Source organism: Protopterus annectens, chromosome 1.part2, assembly GCF_019279795.1.
Source record: "Protopterus annectens isolate FY-2018-M chromosome 1.part2, PAN1.0, whole genome shotgun sequence".
Taxonomy (NCBI): domain Eukaryota; kingdom Metazoa; phylum Chordata; order Ceratodontiformes; family Protopteridae; genus Protopterus; species Protopterus annectens.
This window is the reverse complement of record NC_056727.1, coordinates 573,552,636-573,573,979: the sequence shown is the minus strand read 5'-3', so window position 1 is coordinate 573,573,979 and position 21,344 is coordinate 573,552,636.

Here is a 21,344-nt window from a genome sequence, read left to right as displayed (position 1 = left end):
CATGTAAGAACGAAACCAGATTTTCTGTAGATTTTCTTCATGACTTTCCCTGCTACTGCTGTTAGGCTAACCCATAGTTCTCTGTAATTTTCATGTGTCTCCACGCTGTCATGTACCAGAGTACCACATTTGCTGTTTTGCAGTTTTAAACCATGTCTGCATTGTTCAGTGCTCTCGAGTGTTCTTTTCATGGGATCTGTTGGTACAGTGACCAGATTCCTGAGGACTGTGGAAGACAACCCTTTTTCTCCCTGTGCAGTGTCATCCTGTAGTTTCTGTAGTTCTCCCTTAGCCACTTCCCTCTTTATCTTGATGTCTGTCTGTGGCTGTTCCCATATTGGCTTCCTGCCCCTCAGCACCCAGCATAGCCCACTTCCTTTGCTATCTTCTTGAAGACTAAAGTGAGGTATTCATTTTATGATCTCCCTTCTGTCATTGATCAGTCTGAGCAGATCTGTCCCTCTGTGTCTCCTTTCTGCTGTATGCATTAAAAAAGCATTTGTTCCTCTTCTGTCAATTCCACTTTAGCTTGTGCCATTACTGCACTCACCTCCTTAATTGGCCTTCTACTTTCCACCTTGTACTACACCTCTTCCACCTCTTATGAAACCCTAGTTGTGATGTCTTTTATGCCTATGTTTGGACCAGATTGCTGGCATTACATCCCTCCATAGCAACATTGATCATCTTTTTTTTTTGCCTCTTTGTTAGACCTTTGTCCATGGTCCCGAGTACTCCATTCCTAACAAATTCCCATAGCTTTTCTGCTGTTTGTCCCTGTGAACTAACTAGTCTTTGACCTGATGTGTTCATCCTAATATTCTCCACTAAAATCCCAAAATGTCCTTGTTTGTTTACCTTTCTCACCATTCTGGTTACTGTTGGATAGTACCTTTTTCCATAACATTCCCTTTTCCGGACTTCCAGGTGGCTGCACCCAGATCAATAGCTTAATTTCAGCTCTCCCAGTATGAAAGCAGAAACTGAGAAATAACAGCTAGTAATATTGTCAGCTTTTGTAAAATTTAGTTACTGGCTAGTAAGTACACTGCCTGGATGCCAGCAAAAAAGACATTTACAGAACCTGAAAGAAAATAATGTAGAAAGGGTGAAGAGAAAACACAGGATGGGAAGAATCCTGGAGCTGTTCATCAAAAAGCTTTTGTACAAGAGATGACGTCCAGTAATTTAGAGGAAAAAATAAATTGTGTACTCCGAGATGACTAGAATAAATGAAACACTGAAAGAATTTATCAACTCACATAAAGTCTGGAAAAATACAATAAATTTTTAACTAGCTATTGAGATAAACTAATAAAACTGCAAAAAACAGACGTTGACATGAAGGAAAAAAAAGGCTGAGTATGAGGCTTGTCAAAAAGAGCTGTTTCAAAACATAGCAGAGTTAATAGACAAAGTGCACAGAGAAAACCTGAGATTTTCCACTGTAGTGGAGAAACTGAAAGGAACAGACTGCATTAATTTTATGAAAGTACAAATAAGCTACTGGACTGGTATCCCACAGCAGAAGTTCTTAACTGAAGGGGCACATCAAGTGTATGTCATAAAAAAGGCTACGTGAAAGCAGCCAAAACGCATATTAGCAAAGATGCAATCATACCAGTAGAAAGAGTTGATCTTGACAAAATTGTGGCAGAAGGGAAAAGTATTAAAACAGGAGACAGCAATTGTGTTTGCGGAAAATAATTATTCACCATATACCAGGCAGAAGAAAAACAATTTATCCCAAAAATCAGAGAATGCTGAGAGGCAAGTGTGAGATTCAAGCTGCTTTATCTAGCTGTCTTTAGAATATTTTAATCCTGGAGGATCAAAGTTATTTTTGGATGCAGAACAGGCTAAGGAGGAAATAAAAAAAATTATCCAACAACAAAAAAAATGAGCCAGGAAAAAGAACAGGACTCTGCTTCTCATTCTTCTGAAAATAAATCTCATGGAGAAACTGCCAGCGAAACATTTTCCAGTGTTTCAAAGGGAAATGCTTGAGAGACAGGAAAACACAGGAGGTGACCAAACGAATCAGGAATACCTTGGACTCGAACCAGAGCATGGTGCTGAGAGCTGGAGATTAATGGGATGACAATCACAACAGTGAAATTTGTGAATAAATTGGAGTCTGTAAAACATCATTCAAATTTGTGAAACATTTCTTTGCAAGAAAAAGTGGCTTAGAAGGACTGGACTTTTGTTGACTTTGTTAAACTTATGGATAGACTGTAAAGCATATACCTTCTTTATGTCATTAATGATTAGAAGGATAGTAAAAGGGAAACAAGTATCTGTAAGTAAAACTGTTTTTGTTCTTATTAGTATTTCTTTAAAAACATTTCATAATATAAACTGCACATTTATTTAGTAAAGTAGTTTTGTATAGTGTGTAGTCGGGGTATTTTAAAAGTGAGGCGAGTCTTTCAGTGACTGTTGTGTGTGTTAAAGATATTAAGGTAAACTATTTTTTGTTGTTGTAAGAAATATAGGCTTTATAGTATAACAAGAGAAAAAAGGCTGGACAGAAGCAAGTTTAAGTTAATACGCAATTATCTTGGATTGCTGGGATGGACGGATGGGGTGATGGGGTGTTTTACAAGCATGGATGTTTAGATTAAGGCCCTTGACTTAAGCTATAAACAAGTGATTTTTTTGCTGAGAAGTAAACTTGAAAAATGATGGAAGCCATGTAAAATACTAAGTTCCTTGTATGTGCAAATATATTAGTTTGTTTTTAACATTAACAGATGTTCTGAATGGGAGCCAAGAGTGCAGCTGAAGGCAGCTGTACCTTCTTTTCTGAGTGAAATTTACAAAGATTCTTTCATGCATCTGCAGAGATGATGGCTGTTATTTTGTTGTTCATTGCTGACTACTTTTACATGGAGATTAGCTGTCTTCAGGTGTAAGCAATTAATCTTGAGAGTTCTGAGCATTCTTTTCCAAGGGAAATATAACATTGAAGAGTACAATGGCAAGCATTTCTGTGAAAAATAAAGTTTTAAATTATGGGAAGTAAATAAGAGATAGTAGCCTCCATGTCAACCTTGATACTGTAATGCATTTAATAGAATAGTATACAATTTAGTTTAATTTAAAGATAGCAAGTGCACTTTTACTTGGGGCTAAAAGCTAAATGTTTCCTGAAAGTATACAAGCTATTTGTAACATCTGGGAGGGGAATAGCAATAAAAGAACAGACAGCAATCAGTGCAAGTGGAAACACAGGCTATAACATGAGCTTTAGCTTAGGTAACCTTAATTTTAAGTTAGGTAATGACTGTGGGTGCAGCTGTCAGTTTTGGGCAATTGTTCCCATCTGTAGTGTTAGACTTCATTTGATGAAGATGTCGGTAGTTTTGTGTGTTTGTTCTAAGTTAATAAGAGGATGGGATGTTCTGAAGATGTATTTAGTTGTTTTGTTTGAAGGTTTTAATTAAAAGAAGTCTTGAAAATGTGACATAGTTTCATATGAAGATGAGAAGAAACAACTGTATAAAAGATCAGCATACCAAACATTAATGTGGGCATGTAAGACAAAACTTGGAAATACACATTAAAAAACTGTTATATATAACAGGTGGGAACAGTAGCTTTTTATCATAATAGCTAATCTATCCATATTATCTTGGAACATAAATGGCTTTGCAGGTATAGACAGTAAGTAAAGATCATTGAATTATATTAAGAAACATGGAGTACTGACGTCCAAGATGACTGCACACTGATCGAGACCTTAATTGTAGCTCTCCCAGTGTGAAAAAAGAAACGGAGAGACAGTGCCTAGTAGCTCTGCAGGATTTAGTAAATTCAGTTACTGGCTGTGTAGTACACTGCCTGGATGCCAACAAAGAAGAAATTTTGGAAAGAATCCTGCAGCTGTTCAGCAAAAAATTGTTCAAGCTCCAAACTTGGTGCAAGACATGGCTTCCAGTAATATAAAGGAAATAAATAAATGAAATGTACTCGGAACTGATTAAAATAGAAAAAACATTGATGGAGTTTGTCATCTCAAATAAAAGGCTGGAAAAGTGGAAGAAGCTTTAAACAGCTATTCAAATGGACTGATAAAACTGAAAAATCAGAGGTCAAAATGAAGAAAAGGCTCACTCAATGCAAGACTGCTCAGGAAGAAGAAAAAACAGCAGAGTTAGAGGACAGTGCGTGCTGAGAAAACCTGAGAGTCTGATATTATCCATGTCAGTATTATTCATTCATGGGTCTTGGATCTGACATTGGATCCATGTCGGCAACAGTTTATACAGCTTCTAGGCTCGAGCTTCTCCCACTCCCATGAGCCATTGCTGCCCTCTAACCACCCCAGTCTCGTTTGCTGCGATTAGTTACAGACCACAGATTTCTGGGCTTGAGTTCCTGAGTGGGATAAGTAGCTCTTTTCAGCTCTTCTTTAACATTTTTCTTAAATAGTATTATTCCCTATTTGTTAGTTAATAGTGCATGTTTGATAGAGTTAGTTAGACCTCCCCTCCTGTTCGTATTTAGTAAAGTTTTGTTGGCTTGTTTTGGTGCCCTTTTTTCAGTGACTGTTAATTCCCTGTTGAGTTTTTTTGTTGTAGTTGTTGTATGCTTTAGTTTTATAGTTAATTTCTAGTGTGTGTGTGTGTGTGTGTGTGTGAGAATTGGTTGTTTATTTCTGGTGCTGACTTGTGCTTTCCTTCACCAGTTCTGTTTTTTGTGTATCCCCTTGGCTGAAGGTACCTTGCCCTGTCTGACAAGCCAGCTGGTTTTAAAAGGTGCTTCTTGTGTGTTCGGAAGATGCCTGTCTCTGAGACACGAGGACTGCCTTTCCTGTTTGGGTGCTGACCACCTGGAGGTTGAATGCAACATTTGTGCCACATTCAACCCCAGGGCTTTGGTCGAGCGCTGAAACAAACTCATCTTGAAAGGTCTAGCTCATGGGGCAGCCATGCCTGGACCCTCTGAGCACAAAAGGAAGCCCCCTCTGCCTCCGGGGTCCTCCTCCACTAAAAAGATGAGGTTGTCAGATCCTAGTACCTCAGATCCGACCCCAGCCTTGACTCAGTCCGATTTGACACTCTTGGATCCTAACATCTGCAACTCTCACAGATCCGGGGCTTCCACTCCAAAGCCTTCAGATCCAAGGTCACAGCAATCCACTCTCGGATCCAAGGCCTCCGGTTCAAGCCCTTCAGATCCAGCTTTCTCAGATCTGAGGCATGTGGGATCCAAGCATCCAGATCTTAATGTGTCTTTGGGTCTGAGGAGGTCGGATCCGGGATCATTGTTGGAACCTACTATAGTCATTGAGGATTCCCCCTCTGGTTCTGGCTTAGACTGGTCCCCTTCCATCTCCAAACACAGAAGTCATTCTTTAAAGGGGCAGTCCTCAGGATCTCAGCACCTATCCCCAGCTAGGTCCCCTCTGCCTCCTCTAGATCCTTGAGGAGTTTACTTCCTTCTGATATGGACAGGATAATGATGTCCTTTGTCAAGGCTCAGATTGAGTTGAGGCTTCTCATGTCCCCTGCCCATCCAGCTAGAGGGCCATCTCCTACACCCTTATTGACTTCTCTTCATCTGACTAGGTTGGTTTCGGATGTTCTGGCCCTAAATGGATCATACGGAGAGAGAGATGGGGATTCCTGGAGACTCTTCTGTCCCTACGCCACCCGAGTCCCTGACTGCTATCTGCTTGGCCTCCCACTGGGCAGGTGGAGTCCCGGGTCTGAGAAGTCGACCCAGAGTCCTTGGGTTAGGGTTCTGGACCTATTTTTTCAGACCTGTCCCTTCCCCTTGGTGCTTTGGCCCTTGACAGCTTGGGGATGGTAGTATCTGGATGTCCGGAACTTCTGGACTGCTCCGGTCCTTCTCCCAAGATGAGCTTTCCTGCCGGGAGTGCAGACAGACATTGTCCAGTCCTTCGGCTTTCCAGGTCATAGAGAGGACTTTTTCCTCCCAGAGAGTTTCCTCCCCGACTTTCCAAGGACTGTCCCAGACCCACCTTGTGGACCTCACTCATCCTGTCTCAGGTCAACCCTCTCAAACCAGCCTTCAGGTTGGAGTTGCCCCACTCGGGGTTCCCCTCTCTTCCCAGTCCTCCCCTGAACCACCCCTGGAAGAGGTTCCTTTGAAGAGATCATGTAAGAGGAGACACTTGGACTCCCCTGCCGAGTTGCTCACCGATAATACGGACCTCGATGAAGGCGACAGGTCCTCCAGGTCTCTGCCCAAGGATCTCTCCTGTGGGAACATTTTGGAAATCCTTAAGTTTAGTCTTCCCTCCCCCATTCTCCAAGGAGTCCATCTTTCTGAAGGCTTTTGGGATGGGACCATCTACTGCCTGTGTTTCCCCCTGCAGATGAACGTGTAGAACTTCTCACCAGCAGCTCAAGGAAGGAGCTTAATACTATGGAGTCCATTCCCAAACTTGCTGACAAGTTCCTTAGTTCTCCTTCTGACAAGCAGTTCTGATCAAAAGGCATGCCAGTCGATGTGGTAGTGGTAGCTACCACCACCAAGAAAGAGCTGGTGGAACAAAGCACGCCTGTCCATCCCCCCAACCATGGGTCCCAGGCAGACAACAGGCACGGAAAGCAGGTGTTCACCTCAGCCACTTTTGGGCTGCGGGTACTTTACTACCTGGCACATTTCACCCAACTTCAAAGGAACCTGGTCAAGGAGCTTACCACGTCCCTTTCTGAGGTACTGCCTGCCAGGGAACTAAGCAAGGTGGCCCCCAAACTATCCAGACTTTCTTCCCTGGCTAATTCATTGATGAGGCTGATTGCCAACGCAGCTGAAGGAGACTCTCAAGCAGCCAGCACAGGCATCGCTATCCCACGGCACACCTGGTTGCACCTTTGCTGATTTGCGGAGTCCTTTAAGGTGTCTTTCACCAACTCCCCCCTTTGATGATTCTACCCTGTTTGGCCCTTAAGTCAAAGAGACTCTGACTCGCAGTGAGCAGGATGGCAAGACTTAGTCGGCTTTGGGAATCAGGTTTTTCACCCCTCAACGCTCCTTTTCCAAGATGCAGTGAGGAACTAGGAAGATGTGGTTTTGCAAGTCGCAGTCTGCCTTCCAGGACACTCAAGATAAGCCCTCCTCCAGAGGTCAGAGGTTGGGGGAAAGGGTTCAATGGCAGATGCTGCCCCAGGGGCAGAGGAGGACTGCAACCCTTCTCTGAGAAGCCCCAACAGTGCTCCTGAAGTGCTGTCTGACTGTACTGTCCTGCTCTGGAGGCAGTCAGTGGTCATTTGTCTTTGCACTCTTTGGCCTAGGCAAGTATTACAAAAGATTGTTGGGTGCTAAACATCATTTCCAGGGGTTATTATGTTCCCTTTTCCCAGCCTCCTTCAGTCAGGAGGTACCTACCTGATGCACCACCCCATTGGAGGGGGCTGGCTCAGGAAGAAGTGCTCAAGCTTCTTCGAAAGAGAGCCATCCAAAAGGTCCGTCCAGGACAGGGAGAATTTGGGACTTACTTTCGCTTCTTTTGGTGCCAAAGAAGATGGGGGACCTGCATCCACTCCTGGACCTCAGCAAACTCAATCTGTCTGTCAAAAAGTCCAAGTTCCAGATGGTCACTGTCTAGTTCATCGTGCCTTTGTTGCACAAAGATGATTGGACGTGCTCAGTAGATCTCCAGGATGCGTACTATCATAAAAATAGACAGGTGCTCCAACAGACATCTCCGCTTTCGAGTAGGGGACAGTCACTACCAGTTTGGTTCCCTGCCCTTTGGCTTTACCACAGCCCCTGGGTGTTCATCAAGTGCATGACAGCAGTTGCAGCTCAACTGAGACTGCAAGGATTCTAGGTGTTTCCCTATCTTGACGATTGGCTCCTCTCAACTACCATGGAGCATCGTCTGGCCACTGTCTCTCAATAGCTGCTAGAAGTTTTCGACCAGCTGGGCATTACATTGAACCTTTCCAAATCCAAGCTTACTCCATCCCATAATCTGGAGTTTATCGGGATTCAGTTGGACACTGTGTCAGAGATTGCAGTGCTCCTGCTCCATCGGGTACACCTCATCAGATCTCATGTTCGATGTCTTCTTGACCTGTCTTATCCCCAGGCCCACCTTGTTCTCAGGGCCCTAGGGTCCATGGCAGCGGCGATGTATCTAGTGCCATTAGCCAGGTTCTACATGAGTGCTCTTCAGTGGACTCTAGCGATTCAGTGGTCTATCTTGGTTCATCCACTGTCATCTCCGATCTGCCTTACAATAGTCTGCAAGCATTATCACCTTTGATGGATCCAGTCTCCCAATCCCCTAGCATGTAGACCATTCTCTCTTCCTCCCCCAGTGCCACAGTGACCACGAACGCCTCCCTGTCGGGGTGGGGAGAGTATTTTCAGGGACAGACAGTCCAAGACACATGGACAGAAGCAGAGACCAAACTGCATATCAATGTCCTGGAGATGAGGGCTGTTCTTCTCATGTTGCCTTCCAGGACTGCCTTCTTCTGGGTACCATTACAGTTCACATGGACAAAATTGCGGTCGTGTGATACATCAACAAGCAGGGATGCATACGTTTTTGTATCTGGTTTGTTGCGAGGCCATGAGAGTGTGAGAGTGGGTGATGTCTTTGGGGCACTTTCTCATCGCATCGCACATTCCCGGGGAGTCCAGTGTGTTGGTGGACAAACTTAGCAGGGCAATTCTGAGTCCTTATGAGTGGTCCTTGAATCCTTCAGTGGTGAAAGAGATCTTCCTTCGCTGGGGTCATTTGAGCTGCGATCTGTATGCTTCCCTCTCAACCACAAATGCAGCCAGTATTTCACCCTGATTCCTCCATATAGGAAGTCCTCCAGGGATGCTGTGGTCCATGGTTGGCCCCCCGGGTCTCCTTTATGCCTATCCTCACTTGCATCTCTTTCCCACAGTACTTCAAAAAGCCCGTTGCCTCAAGGCCACCTTGATCTTCATCACCCCCTTTTGGCCTTGACAGGTGTGGTTTCCCTTTCTTTGGTCTCATTTGACGCAACCCCCTTGGGTACTAGATCCCATCCCAGATCTAATTTCCCGTTAGTCTTAGCTTCCAATTCCCAACCTACAGATGCTTCATCTGATGGCATGGTTTGTCGATTTCCAGTAATTCTGAATCAACCCAGGTTACCTTTTCCTGTGAAGAACATTATTCTGGCCTCTGAAAAGGCTTCCACTAGAAAGATTTACACCAGTAAGTGAAAACTTTTCTATGTGGGTTAGGCTGCTCAATCTTGATCCTGCTTCAACTTCCATTTCAGATATCTTGCTCTTCTTGTCTTTGCTGTTTTAGGACGGAGCTACCTTCTCGACTATCAAAGTGCAGTTGGCAGCTGTTTCCAACTTCCATGTTTGCGAGGAACCCGTTTTCTCCTCTCGCTTGAGTAAAGCCTTTCTAAAAAAAAATTTTTCTGCTCCGACCTCCTGTAAAGGATCCTTCCTCTCCTTGAGACCTTTCCTTTTTGCTGCAGTCTCTCAAACAGAGCCCGTTTGAGCCTGCTGCCACATGTGCTATCAAATTCTTATCATGGAAGATGGCTTTTCTTGTAGCCATAATTTCAGCTAAAAGAGTTTTGGAGTTGCAGGCTCTTTCTATCAAACCGCTTTTCATGGTTTTTCATAAAGACAGAGTGGCCCTTTGAACCAACCCTTCTTTCATGCCTAAGGTGGCCACAAAAGAAAATTTGAACCAGTCAGTCCAGTTGCCAGTTTTCTTTCCAAATTTCTCTAATAAAGGGAAATATCTTTTGTATGAGCTAGATGTGCATATATATCTCTGTCTCTTCTTAGGACAAAGAGTTTCCACAGGTCTGACCAGCTGTTCATGTTTTCTCTTAACAGGAAGGGTCAAGTGATGTCCAAAATAACTATCTCTTGTTGGATTTTGATGTGCATTTCCTTTGCTTATTCATTCAAAGATTTATCCTTACCAGGGCCAATCAGAGCTCATTCCACTAGGTCAGTGGATATCTCAGCTGACTGTCTTGCCTGTCATTCCATAGATGACATTTCTGTGGCAGCCACGTGGTGGTCTCCTCATACCTTTGTTAGTCACTTCAGACTTGACATTGTCTCCAGGAACAGGGCTTCCTTTGGCTCTACAGTTCTTCGGCATGTCCTTCCATGAGGGTACCCAGGATTTAGGGTAGCTGGGGACTCTGACCCAAGAGTGAGGAATAGTGACATGGATAACATCGATAGAGTCATGTACTTGCCATAACTTGGCATCTGTATTATCCTATGTCACTATTCATCACTATTCCTCCCCCATCCTGTTGGTTTTAGAGGATGTGGTGATGTCCTATTTGGTGGACTAGGTCTTTCTTAGCTGCTGTCTAGCTTAGGGCAAGCTCAATCTGAGGGGTTAGAGGGCAGCAAGGGATTATGGAAGTGGGAGGAGCTCGAGCCTAGAAGCTGTCTAAAAAGTTGCTGGCTCGGACCCAAGAGTGATAAATAGTGACATAGGATAACACAGATGCCAAGTTATGGTAAGTACATGATTTTTTTTTTCTGCTTTGCCAGATAAACTGGAAGGAATAGACTGTACTAATTTTATGAAAGTACAAATAAGCAACTGGACTAGTACTCCAAAGCAGGATTTGTTAAATGAAAGGGCACATTATGCGTATGTCTGTAAACCTGGCTAGAGAAGGCAACCAAGGCCTGTATTAGTAAAGATGCAATCATACCAGCAGAATGAGTTGATCCTGACAAAAGTGTGGCAGAAAGGCAAAATATTAAAAAATTTGAGACAGTGGAGTGTTTGTAAAAAAATGATTATTCGGTGTACACCAGGCAGAAGAGAAGCAAATTTATTTGAACAGTCAGGGAATGTTGAAAGACAGGTGTCTTCAGAATATTTTTTCCTGGAGGATCAAAGTAATTTTTGATTCAGAACAGGATTATGATGAAATACAAAAGCTTGCCCAACAAAAAGTAAGCCAGCAAGGAGACACTGCTTCTTAGTCTCATGATAAGAAGGTTCATATAGAGACTTTGCCAGTGAAACCTTTTCCAGTGTTCCATAGGAAAATGCTTGAGAGATGGAAAAAAGCACAGGAGTATACTAGAAGAATCAGGAGGTTTTATATACTTGAACCAGAGCCTGGGGTTGTGAGATGTTGATTAACAGGAAGAAGACCTGCAAGACTGAAATTAGTGAACAAATGTGAGATTAAGGGGAAGGGGAGAAAAGTAACTAAGTAAAACATTTTTTGTTTTTAACAGTCTTTGTATAAACATTTCATAATATACATTGAATGCTTTATAGTAAAACATTTTCAGTTATTGCTGTTTGTAATACAGATACTAAAGTAAGCAAATGCCTTTTTTCCTCTTCTTTTAGATTTAAGAATTATAGGTATTACAATATAAAAAAGGCTGGAAAAAATATTTAATATGTAGTCTTGGGTTGTTGAGGTGGGGAGTAAAAGTTCACAGATTATAATATTTGTAGAGTTTTTATGTTTTCTCTTACTTTTGCGAAGGTGGATGTCTGGATTAAGGAACTTGTCTTAATCTAATATTAAGATTTTTGTGTAAGCAAGTAAGAGAACACTGAATGTAATGAAAAGTTCTCTTTTAGCAAATAAATATTCAGCTTGAGAAGCCAGCAGCCAAGGGCAGATGTGCATTTTATTCTTAGGTTTCCATGGAGACAAGTTGCAATAAAAGTCAAAGCAATTTTTAAGGCTAATAGATAATAAGGGGAATAAAGATAAGACAAGAACAGATAGCAGTTACTGTAAGTAGGAGCACAGGCTGTAAAATGCATCTTGGGATGGATAACCTTAATTTAAGGTTAGGTTATGCGTGCATGTACAGCTGTCAATGTGGGATGAGGGTTAAACTTCATTATTTGAAAATGTACATAATTTTGTGTGTTTTTTTAAGTTAATAGGTTTGGGGTCTTTGGCTTTTTGTTTGAAGGTTTTCATTAAAACAAAAAGTCTTGTAAAATGTGACATGGGTTCAAATGGAGATGACAAGAAGCAATTTGATATATAAAAGATCAACTTGCCAAACATTAGTGGGGTGCATGTAGCACAAAATCTGGAAAAACATTTAAAAAAGCTGGCATATATAATAGGTGGGAGTATTAATATCTTATCTTATCATACTGACTGCAAAATCTATATTATTATGAAATGTTAATTAATAGCCTCACAGGTATAGACAAAAAGGAAAGAGTATTGAATTGTATTAAGAAATGCATAGTGGAAATAGCAGTGCTACAGGAGACACACTTGGAAAGACATGAACATGTGAATTTGATAAAGGATTTCAGGAGGGATATTCAGCAGAGTATCAGGGACCAAGGAAAAGGAGAGTACTTGAACTAATTGCTAGAGGAGCTTCAATACTGATAGAAGTGGAACAAACGATAATAGTGGTAGATGCTACTGGCAAGGGAGGAGGATTATGCTGGCATGGATTTATATTCCACCTAAAACTGCTCTTATGGAGATTCAGAAATTTGGGGAGAAATAATCAACTTTTATCAGGAAATATTACTTATAAGTAGTGACTAGAATTTGATTTGCAACAGTGAGGATGATTCTGGGTGTCCTAGGAGGGAAATTCTAACAGAAGAGGGTAGTTTTTTGAAGAAATGTATGAAAATATTTGGTATGGAAGACGTAAATTCAGTAGTAGGAATTTGGATGGAATTTACATATTTCCCAGGGTGGACTAATTGAGCTAGACTAGACAGAAATATGTCACAATAGCATGTGCCTTTAATTGAAAGCTTCAACTCACATCTAGTAACTATTTCAGATCATGTACCAATAACGGGTATGATAAAAATGCAAGGTAATGGAGTAAAAAAATGAGACACTGGCAATTCCCCAGCTACCTGTTAAAAACAGAAGAATTTAAGGAGTGGGTGCTAGAAATTATTTGTGAGTTATTGGAGAGTATAGACATTTCTTCAAATCTTATAGCTAGTGAGTGGGATAAATGAAAGTGGAGTTTAAGAATATGGTAGAAATAAAAGAAAAAGTGATATGGTTAAGAAGTAACAGAAAATATTTAGAGGAGCTGTCAAAGGTTAAAATATTGTAGAATAAGGGGAATCTTACAGAACAAGAGGAGGCACAATTGCAGTGTGCTAAAGAGAAAATAGGGGAGTATCTAGATAGTATGTAGAAGTTTAGAAAGATTGCTGTTCAGCAGCTGTTTTTGATAATAACTCCAGAACACAAAAACTTTTACCACAACAACTCAGGCAACAAAAAGTGGAAAGAGTTGCTGCCAAATTTAGGGAGCCTATAACAAGAAAAATAACTGGAAATCCTGCAGCGGTATTAGATATATTTTGGAAATTGTATGAAAATTTGTTTAAAACAGAGAAACGTGGAAATCAAGAAAGAGCACAAATGGAAATATTTATGGAAAGATCTAAGTATGTCAAGGTTAGAGGTTAATGAGGCTCAACATTTAACAGTTAAGAAAGGAGGAGATGAGATGAAAATGATGTACAGTCAAGCTGCAGGAAAGTTGCCAGGAATAGATGGTATTCCTGTGGATGTTTGGAAGCTAGGAGGGAAGAACATAGTAAAGATCTGGAAGGTTTTGTTTAACAGTATTTTAAAAGGAGGGGAAGCACCGGCTCCCTGGAAGAAAGCTTTGGTGGCTGTAATACCTAAAGACACTAAAGACCATCAGACCCAGCTTCATATAGGCTCATTCCTTTTTTAAACTGTAATTATAAAGTGTGTGTCTGTAATAGCTAAAAGAATGGCAAAAGTGTTTCCAAAATTGATAGGTATGGGTCTGTATGGTTTTGTGGAGGGGAGGAAGACATTTGACATTAATGTATTTATTTATTGTTTATTGACATTTAATTACTGGGAAAGTCCAACTTGATAGGAGCCCATTTTCAGTCTTTAAAAATACAAAAAACAGCCACAGTTTAAATAATTATACCAAATTAGACATAATATGAAAACATTGGTTAAGAATAAATACAAGTTATATGGCAGTGATTTAATAGAGAAATATTAGCCAGTTTATAGAGAAATTACAGGTTGTTAGTATAATATAAACAGGAATTGCAGTATGGTATATGAGAAATGCCAGGGGAGAGAAACTGACAGACATTAGAAAGTGAGAGACGAAGTTGTAGAGTAAGGACATGTAAGGTATGAAGAGACATTTGTTCACATTTAGGGATATAGTTTATCCTGGTGTTGTGCAAGAACAGAGCCAGCTTTTAGCTAAGAAGTCTTTCAGAATGGTTTTGAAGGATGGGAGGGAGGGTATTGAACTGATGGATACAGATAAAAAGGTCCAGGCCTTAGCAACATGGTATGAGTACAGACAATGCCCAGCAGATTTGGTGGGTTTGGGGACAGACCGGAGATATTGGTTAATGGATTGTAATGACCAACTGGGAACATAATTGTGTTGAATGTTTTGTGTTGGACAAGCAGATGGATTCTGGATAATTTTCTAGGTGGTAAGAAGCTATGTATATGTTGGTTGATGGGGTAGTTCTAACCAATTTAGGCTTTTTAGTGCTATACAGTGGTGGGTTTTGAAAGGGATATTTGCTGCAAATGTAGTAACTTTGTTATAGGATTGCTCAAGTTTTAATTTTTGTGATGCCTGAAGGTTAGTAAGGATGGGAGAGCCATAAAGAAGTGTAGGGAGGAGATAAGTGGTGGCAAGTGTAGCTTTAGTTGCATCAGTGAGCAAGTTTTTGGCTGTATAAAGCATCCTTAGTTTTTATTTAGTTTTTCATATGCAATTTTGTATATGCAGGTTGAATTTAAGATTATCATCCACTGTCATCCATAATAACTTGTTACAAGAAGTGACTTCAGTGGTTGTATTATCAAGATAGAGGACTTTAAACTGAGCAACAATTACCCAGAGGGAATAAGAGTATAAGAAAATACTGATGCTGTTTTTAGTCTTGACGCAGAGAAAGCATTTTACAGAGTAAGCTGGGGTTTCATGAGTAGTGCAATAGAAGCATTTGCATTCCCTGATATGATAAGGTTAATTAGGAGAACATATGAGGGCTCAGAGGGAAAAATGAAAATGGGAGGGTTCCTTTCTGACAAGTTGTATCTGAACAGAGGAACCAGGCAAGGGTGTCCTCGTTCCTATTTTTGATTTGCTTTATATTTAGAGCCATTGACGAAGAAATAGGAGACTCAGAAATTCACGGCTATAATTGGTATGGTAATCAAGAAGCCGCGGTGGTGCAGTGGTAGCATTGTGACCTCACAGCAAGAGGTTCTCCTGTTTGATTCTCGGCTGGAGCACCTTCTCTGTGGAGTCTGCATGTCCTCCCCACAGTTGAGTGGCGTTCGAAAGACATGCGTTGAATGGGCGTGCCTTCGTTGAAGGTTGGGCATTGAGCTGGCATCTCAGCATTGTAAAAATCTACTGCCAATCATTAGCGGATTGGAGTTCTGCTGTGGCGACCCCTAACCGGGAAAAGCCAAAAGAACAACAAACAATCAAGAAAAGTTGACTTTATCTGCAGACTATATTATTTTGTGCTGGATAAATCCAGAAAAGGACTTTCCACTGTTGTAGAACATCTTCAAATAGTTGTAAGTATTTTGAGAATATAAAATTAATGAAGACAAAAGAAAGGCTGCAGCTGTAAACTATATGCCCACACACAAAGAGGTCCAGCAATACCCATATTTATGGGAACACAATAAAATAAATTATTTAGGAGTATGGATAAAAAAAAAGATCCTGTTATGGCAGCTAAGGATATGTGGGAAGAGAATACACAAAAGATGATGCAAAAACTGAGAAACTGGAAGATCTTGTTAATGGATATGGATATAAAGATACAGGCCATTTGGCTTTTTATACACTTAAGGCACATTTTCATCATCCAGAAGAAAAGTTGTGGAAAGTAATTAGTCAAGAGTTGAATTATTTTATCTGGGAGGGGAAAAGGGCAAGGGTCTAATGGGATAAGTTGATCCTTCCAATAGAACAAGGTGGATTAGGATTACCTGATTTGAAGGGGTATTTTAGAGTTACACAGTTAATCATATATACATAATATAAGCAGAAAGCAGTAATTCGAAGTAGAAAGGTATGATGATGAAGCAGAAGGGGAAATTCAGGGAATAAGGCGAGAGTGGTATTTTCTCCTTAAGGAGAATAAAAACAGACCCACAGAATATTATATTCATAAAGTACAAGACAGTATTTTAAGAACTTAGCTGACATGAGAATGATGAAAGGAGATTCTGCCAATAGGAATGACAGCAAGTTTTGATACAGAATATAGGCAATAGTGGCTGGGATTGATGGAGAAAACTGGCAAAAGAACCAAGGTATTGTGAGCAAGTAACTTGAAAAGGAAAGGTAATAAATAATAAAGTGGGAAAATGCCAAGAAGAAGAATTTTAAACTGTAGGTTAGAGACTGTCTTCCCTACCAAGGGTTGCTATTAGAGTACAGGCAAAGAAAAAGTGATTGGAGAATTCTGAATGAAAGGCCTACTCTGGTGTTTCTAATTGAATCTAGACAAGAAGCTTCTGTTAAAAGGGCTAATTAGTAGGGCATATAAAACATTACATGATAACTATAAAAATCAATCAAAGGAGGTTAGAAAAATTTTGGAAAAAAGACTGGAAAAGATAGGAAACAATGGGAGGACATATGTATGGCTCCCAAGTGTGTAACAGTCCAGAAGGTTTAGGAATTTTGCTTGGAAATGTTTGCATAGGTATTTTTATACCCCAAACAGACTTCAGATATTTTTCCTGAGGTAGGTAGCAAATGTTGGAAGTGTGATGGGGCAGAAAAAGGTAACAGGGAACATATGTTTTAGGAATGTAATGAGTTGGCAGATTTAAAAAAAAAAATCTCTACAGACTATTTTCATATATATTGGGCGAGCAAATGACTGCCGCTAAGAAAATGGTTTGTTTGAGTTGTGACACAGGCTCTGAATTGCCTAGACATAGTAAGAGCTTCTTAAGTTTATTTTTGTTGGTTGTCAAAAAAAAAAAAAGTCAACTAGAAATATTGGAAAAGAGAAAAGAACTAGAAGAGCGATGTTAGATGTTTAGGAAAGGGAAGGATCAAATAACATTAAAGTAAATTGAAATTGTGGAAACAATACATACTGAATAATGTTCAGGAAGAGGAGTTAGGTTGAAGGGAAGGCAGGAGTTGAGCAATTTATGTAATGTTGGATCGATGATAATTGTAAAGAAAAAGAAAATGTATGTGATGTATAATGTACGTAAACTGAAAAAATGTTAATATGGTTTGTTTCGTATTAATGTATGTTTGCCTAAGTTGTACGTGATAATTTATTAAAAGTGTTTAAAAATATTCTGTTTTCCTGGGCATGCTTGACCAATTTGACACTGGTTAGGACCTTATCAAGAATTCTGTCCTTTTTGGTATACTCCAGTATTAGTTAGCTGAATCCTATTCCAACACCTCAGCCAGCTTATACTGTCTACCCTGGGATTTGGAATCTCACAGTCTTCTCCTGGCAGAATTATATTCCATCAAAAATATAACCCTTTTTCTCCTACCTAATTTCTTTATAGTATCTCATGTACTGCAATCGATGTGTTGGATCCAGTACTTTGTATAGATCAACCAGCATTCCCCCTTTCCTCTACATTGCACATCTGAACACGTACTCTTGAGTTTTTACCTTGCCTGCTTCTTTCTCTCCTTTATTAAGTGGTGGTCTTCCTTCTCTGTAACCTTGCATTTGATGTCTCTGTTCAGGGAGATAATTACTTGACCTCTATCTGTCCTTCTCTGTCATTCTTGAACATCCTGTACTCAACCACTTCTGTTTCCCACCCACCTTATCCCTGGTTCTTGCTTCTGTGATTAGAACAGTACCTACCCTTCCCTTCTGCAGCCCCATTTTCCTACCCAGTTTGACTGCACTGCATAGTAATACTATCCAGCTGATATTTAAATCATCCTTATTTTCTTTCTGTGCTTTTTTTTCATCTTTTCTGTAGTGGACTTATTTTCCCTCCTCTTCCTGTATGTCCCTCGACCCCCTTCTGTTTTAGATTACACATATGTTTGTTGAGAGGTGCTGTTCCAACCCAACTGTAAGAACCTTTGCTTCTTCTGTGCTAAGATGAAGCCTGTCTTATCATATATTGCTGGTTGCTCGTCCAGATGTCCCACATCCTCCTTCCAGTCTTAATCTGTTGTTCCTTATCTAATTTCCCCTGGGACAGACAGTCATTGCACTCCCTAAGCCTTTTCTTCCTCATGTGCCTGCTGCTGGCACAGGTAAGATTTCTGAGAATTTGTTTGTGTCTTTTGGCTTTTCCCGGTTAGGGGTTGCCATAGCGGAACTCCGGTCCGCTAATGATTGGCAGTAGATTTTTCACGTGCCGAGTTTGCCAGCCCTGATGCACAACCTTCAACGAAGGTACGCCCATTCACGCTTGTCTCCACACAGAAGACGCTCTAGCTGAGAATCGAATGGCACAACGTCTCTTTCTGAGAATACTATTTCCAAACCCCCATCCTGGCATCTGTGTTCCACCCACCTCATTGTACATGTCTATTAACATTAGCACAGAACGAAATGATAAAGCGCTTTTCGTTTATTCCAATAAACAAACTTCTTCAGATCAAGAAAAACAAAAAGTCACAGCTTAAATACTCTCTGGGCTAATACTTACAAAGTCAATTAACTACTTAAGGTGAAAGCTGACTTACAAGACACGCCCTATTTGCAAACACAACTAGACTAAAAACTGCTTTTAAAGTAAAAGCTAAAAATCCAAATAGTCAGACTAAAAGTAGTCTAGCTGTGTTTGCAAATAGGGCGTGTGTTGTAAGTCAGCTTTCACCTTAAGTAGTTAATTGACTTTGTAAGTATTAGCCCAGAGAGTATTTAAGCTGTGACTTTTTGTTTTTCTTGATCTGAAGAAGTTTGTTTATTGGAATAAACAAAAAGCGCTTTATCATTTCATTCTGTGCTACTGTGTGGTTTTTTCTCTATTTTGTTTTTCAGTAGTCTGTTTTGCCTTTTCAGTTTACATGCCTATTAACATGTTAGCCATCTTTTCTGACAGTTCATTGTTCCCTGCATGTAACCCCCCCCCCCACCCACCGCCGGTGATCACAACTTTGTCTATTTCCGTGTCTTATGAAGTCTAAGCTCAGGACTGACGTTACTATACTCTGGTCTATTATCATTGTCCCCTTGTTGACTGAATAATCTGTTATCATCAACAGTCTTTGTCCCTAGAGTGGGTTTTATCTCCTTCTCTTCTTATCTTTTGAAAATATCCCTTTTCTCTTCAAGCTTTTCTCCATTTCCACCATTCTCAGCCCTCCTCATTGTTTTTGCTTGTTATTTCATTCTCTTTGATATATCTGACTCAGAGCAATCACTTAAACTCTTCTGATAACGTCAGAACATGTCCTGCTGTCATCTGCCTGAATCCCTCCTACCTTTTCAGCACTACTCTTTGTTAGATTCATGTTATTTCCTTTCTAGTTCAGGTTGATACTTTCTTGCCTTACTTACCAAACCTGTGTCTGTCTCCTGTATTTTCACCTGAAGGTCCTCATTTTCTTGCACATCCCTCATCTCTAGCCCACTGCTTTTATCGATCCTTTCCTACTGCTTGGATCCAGTGTATCTGCTTGAATCACTAGACATCAAAACTCACCAGCTTGATCAGATCCTTTTGTAAATAACCTCATCATTACATACATTCTATTAGTGGGTACACTTGGCTCGTTATTTTACAAGTTAATGTAAAAGAAAGCATTTTTGCAGGGGCAGGCCTCTCCCAGCCCCGCCTGTTTCACCCCTCCACCCCCTTGTTATATCATTTTCACTTGAAGGTTACTGCACCTCAAAAATAGCAATTGCTGATGTAATTAAATGCTTGTTGCACTCTTTTTCAACATGCACTAAACTTGGACCACTCAGTGTAAAGTGAATACTTGCAATCTCACACTAATTAAAAGGAAGCAGTGAAATACAAGCAAAAGGCATCTCAAGCCAGCTTGCTCAAGCAACTGTAAATTGAGTGTGGGTGTTCTAAATCTGCTCCGTTCATGGTGTCTGATGCTTAAATCTCTTATGTTTTCTTTTTTTTTTTTGTTTTGTTTTGTGTTTAAATAGTACACTAAAAAACTTTTCTGTGTAATCCATATCCTGCTAGTCAAACATTATGAATAATTTAAGACTGTCAAACAAATGACTGCCATAAAATTTAGCTTACCCAGGGACAATGGGTAAAACTGCACTACATGAAAATTGACAAGTCTTTTGGAAGCACTCAGTGCGCACACAATTTTTTTCAGATACCAGACACACATTTTTTTTTTGCTTAACATCTCACAGAAGTAAAGAAAAACATTGAATCTGTAAGTTACAAACTGAGTTCTGTGATCTTCAGTAAAGTATATTTTGTGTGTAATGCAAACAAAAATCCCCAGATTTTCATATGTATTTGTTTTATTTCATTATTTTGCTTTTGTTTGCGGGGTTGTCTAAGTTTAGTGAAAAAAAACCTTTTCAGTGGAGGCCCGGGAAGAAAAGCTCCAACGTATAAAAAAGATCATTAAATGGACATCCAGTAATATACATGAACAGACATTAAGTAATATACATTAACAATTGCACATTCATTAGCTAATTAGATTACATTTATATGTAAAAGAGGCAACTATTGCAATATAATAGATACTTATGATTTAGCAGATGTTGAAACGTTGAGCATATGAGTAGCATATTACTGTGTTTTCAGGTCGGTAATAAATTATGTAAAAAGTGCTTAAAATTTCAAAAAAATGGAGGTGAGGAAAGGAACTATGTAGTCTGAAAATGTTACGAGTGTAGTGAAGAGGTGGGGTGTAAAGCAGTTAAGCAACATGTAGCTGGGAGATGCTTGTAAGACTATTCAGTTGTTGGTGAAGACTTGCGGTGTATAGCATTCTGAATAAAGACAAGTACTTTGACAATATGGCAAGAGGAAGATAACAGTGGCATTTATCCTGGGGAGGTACAGGAACAGATCCATTGATGTGATATATATATTTTTTTGCTTTTTTTAGATTACTGTAAAGTTTGCCAGTGACTTTAGTGGGATGCTTTAACTACCCAAGTTTCTTATGAATAGAGATTTAGGGCTATAGGTAATGAATGTAGGTTTTAATGAATGGAGAGTATTAAGTTGTTTTTATACATTTTAGTAGTGTAATGTGGTTATGTTAAGATGTGCTAGTTTTATAGTTCATTTGGTAGTTTATGTTCATAGTTTAGATAATTAGAATTGGGTCCATTTTGTCAGTAATGGAATTTTTTTTTCAATTACAGAGTTGCAGTCAATTGTTTTTTTCTGATACTCTTTGAC